Here is a 2,031-nt window from a genome sequence, read left to right as displayed (position 1 = left end):
ATATAATGTAGTTCAATACACCATACAACAAAAATGCTGTCTATACATGCTGTTAAATTAACATACTGTAATAACTAATTCTAATGTGCATGTTTGATTTAAAGTTGCAAAACATTATTTTTTCTTATTATTAATGTTGCAGCATTTTTAATCTGTTTCCTAATACCCATTCTATGAAGATACTTGTGCCAATTATGTCAACTGTGACATATGATAAATCAATTTTCCATCTCTCCATTTTTTAATTTACAAAGTAAGAAATATGGTGATTTTGTATGATCAGTCTAGCTCCTGCACTTAATTTCATAATTATTGTTATGTAGGATTGATCTGACATGGAGCAAAATAATAATAATAATAATAATAATAATAATAATAATGATTAATTACTAATACTAATTAACTAAAAATAATAATTAACTAATAATTAACTAATAATAATGAATGATTAATTACTAACTGTATATTATAGAAAAGCTTCATCACCCTTTAAAATTTATGAAATACTTTCAAAGTAATTGAGCATAGAAATAAACCAAGAAACCCAGGACTGAGTCTTAGGAAGGTCTAAAGTCTAAGCCTAAAGTCTCTTTATTAATCCAAATTAATTTTTCCAAATGACTATTTGTGGGAGATCAGTTAAGGGAATGAAAGTTTACTGAGATTACTCATTACTGAGGATTACTGGTATGTTTCCTCTTATGGAAGAGGCACAGAACTGATTGTTAATGCAAATGTTCTGAGAAGACCTGCAGTAAGAGCAGTCTATTTGACTTTGTTTAAACCACTGTTTCCTAAAAGTATTTGTTCTTATGACCCCATTTTATGTACCATAACATATTATGTAATGTGATGTATTACTCAAAAACACATTTTACATAACATATCACTAGCTGGGAAATGACAGCTTGTCTTGGGATTGCAGCTCTTTGGACCTTAAACAGTTGAATTATGTAACTTTCCTTTTGCTTTTATAAACTTGGTTGTTTCAACAAGTATAACCTGTGTCTGTGGGGCCCAGTGTAAGAAGTTTCACAGCATGGCCATCTGTTCCAAATTCTTGATATAAAATTTTCCATCAATTCAACTCAGAAGCATTTTCCTTACAGCAAATTTAACAGACTGGAAATTTAGAGTCAGTAAATTCAGGGTCATTTTGCTCAGCAACTCAGGTTTCTTTCCAGGGACACTGACAGGGAATAGGGGAGTTCTTTTGTCCTGCGGTCATCTCAATCTTAACTCCTGTAATGAGATATCTGGAGCCCAAAGGCTAATATCTTTAGCACTACTGCTTGCAGTTACAAATTCTCCTGATACTGCAATAGGGATAAACAGCATTGATCTCAAAATATTGCTTCAGTTCAGGGGCTAGCACTGAATTACAAGCTCAAGAAAAAAAACTATCATTTTACATTTCATAAAAGTGATAATTTCTTAACTTTTACTGGGCATTTTCTGTTATGTAAGTCATATTTTAATAGTGCTCACTTCGGCAGCATACAGTAAAATTGGAATAATACAGAAAAGATTAGCAAGGCCCCTGCACAAAGATACACAAGTCTGTGAAGCATTCCATATTGAATAAAAAATCTGAAATCTATTACATAGCATTTTTTAATTTAAAGTAGATTGGAATGTCTCTATATCTGCAAGTATATATTAACATGGAACTTTACAAGTACAACGTGGAAAATAAAAGCTGCCAATCTATTCTAATGGATTTTATTTTCTGGTAATGTAATTGCAGATTTCATTTCTCAAAGGAAAAAAAAAAGAGTAGTACCAACCACCAGAATTTGTTGCAGATACTATTTACTTTTCCTCAGTATGCTACAGTGTGCTACTTGCCCTTAGTGTGTGCAGGCATCCCTGTCAAGGACACACCCACCTTTCTATAGTCTCAAGGTCTTATTTTCCTTTCTTACAAAGTCAGGTAACCTTATTTGGGGTTTTATTTAATATTCATCCACTAATCTGTCTAATAGTTGCTGGAAACATCGAGATAAGTAGACTGGCAGCAAGGTTTGCCAA

General features: G+C 32.2%; 1 pseudogene; it reads left to right on the top strand.

The window, feature by feature from the left end:
- Positions 1-1,482: 1,482 nt before the first annotated feature.
- On the top strand, positions 1,483-1,582 carry LOC124079531 (U6 spliceosomal RNA; annotated as a pseudogene).
- Positions 1,583-2,031: the final 449 nt, after the last annotated feature.

Source organism: Marmota monax, unplaced genomic scaffold, assembly GCF_021218885.2.
Source record: "Marmota monax isolate L192 unplaced genomic scaffold, Marmota_monax_Labrador192_F-V1.1 WCK01_AAM20220418_F8-fsc00355, whole genome shotgun sequence".
NCBI lineage: Eukaryota > Metazoa > Chordata > Mammalia > Rodentia > Sciuridae > Marmota > Marmota monax.
This window is presented reverse-complemented; position numbering and strand designations above follow the sequence as displayed.